This window comes from Cyprinodon variegatus, unplaced genomic scaffold, assembly GCF_000732505.1.
Source record: "Cyprinodon variegatus isolate N-32 unplaced genomic scaffold, C_variegatus-1.0 Scaffold1029, whole genome shotgun sequence".
Taxonomy (NCBI): Eukaryota; Metazoa; Chordata; class Actinopteri; order Cyprinodontiformes; family Cyprinodontidae; genus Cyprinodon; species Cyprinodon variegatus.
The window spans coordinates 233657-235089 of NW_015151482.1; the positions used below are offsets into that span (position 1 = coordinate 233657).

The 1433-nt window shown below is 49.1% G+C and overlaps 1 protein-coding gene across 4 annotated transcripts in view; it reads left to right on the plus strand.

Moving 5' to 3' along the window:
* The first annotated feature begins 475 nt into the window (after positions 1-475).
* Positions 476-1433, plus strand: part of LOC107100932 (protein 4.1-like) — a 33546-nt gene continuing 32588 nt past the window's right edge. For all 4 annotated transcript variants that reach the window (XM_015399617.1, XM_015399621.1, XM_015399620.1 and 1 more), the window contains exon 1: positions 476-606. The gene's annotated coding sequence lies outside the window, so the exon portion shown is untranslated. The remainder of the gene's footprint in view (positions 607-1433) is intronic.

Consider the following 1433-nt stretch of genomic DNA (forward strand, 5'->3'; position numbering starts at 1 on the left):
TAATCTGGTTAATAATCAGATTATTTATAATCTGGTCATTCATGCCTCCTCTGTTCTGAGCTCATCTCTTTACTGCTGATGAGTCCAGATTCAGGTTTATCCCCAAAATGAGAATTTACAGATTAAATTCAATCAAATAGAGAAATATAATTTTTTTCACTCTTTCTAAGTGAAACCCATCTAGCATGTAGATCATCACACATAGAGTGAACTGTTAAAGCCTTTATCTAATCCCTCAGAACATCAGGAAACTCTAATCTTATCAGCAGGTTGTTTTCTCTGAGCGTCTCTGGGAGCGGCCTCACTGAAAGGAAGCAGCTTTTCCTTCCACTAAACTTTCCTGGTTGTTTCTCTCCAGATCAACCAGCTCCTGTCTCCTAGTGACCCAGACTGGAAGGAGCAGGATTTGACCGGAAGTAAAGCTTTAATCTGAGATGAGGGACAAAAATATAAAACTTTAGTCTAATATTTATTGTTTAGAGCTGTACGGTCTTCAGCCTGGCGTGCGTCATGACGTCACAGTGTGTCGTAGTAGGTAATGACGTAAAAAGGAGAGTGCAGTCGGTGACCGGGCGGAAAGAGGGCGAGCGTCCTGCACGAGGACAGGTAAGCCTCCGCTTTGATGTAGAGCAGGTGGACCGGATCCAGACCGGATCCGGACCGGAGGAGCTGAGCCGGTTCCGATCCATCAGACAGAACCTGCGGCTGCTGCACGGTCCCGATCCCGCTGCAGCTGGCTGCGCGTGTCCGTGTCCTGCTGCAGGACCCCACACGTGCGCGCGCGCACATCGGGACACTCCCGATCAGGAGCCGCCGGGTCGGTGCTCCTCCGCGGGGTCGGTGCTCCTCCGCGGGGTCGGTGCTCCTCCGCGGGGTCGGTGCTCCTCCGCCGGGTCGGTGCTCCTCCGCCGGGTCGGTGCTCCTCCTGGAACGGAACCGGTTCCGTTCATCAGTCCGTGCTCCGGTTCTGCTGCGGCTCGGAGCCTAGATGATGAGTCAGCAGATTCAGATGAAGAGCATCCGCATCTTCATCAGGTCCCCCTGAACAAAGCAGTGCTGCTGAGGATGATGATGATGATGATGATGATGATGATGATGATGATGATGATGATGATGATGATGATGATGATGATGATGATGAGGAGGAGGATGATGATGGGAGTTTCCTGCTGCTTTGCTTCATCTGGAGAATAAACTAAGATGAAAGACAGAAAATATTCTCATAGAATATAATAGAAATATTCAGAGATGTTGAGAACATGAGAGAACAGTTCCTGTTCTGCAGGTCTGGTTTCTGTCCCCAGATCTTGGATCATAGAAGTTGTGGCCTGAATGAAGCCTTCTGGTTGGAGAAAAATAAATAGTTCTGCTGCTATAGGCTTAGACTGCTGGAGGACATAGGGACCCCTTTTTCATCATTCTGCTTCATTCTA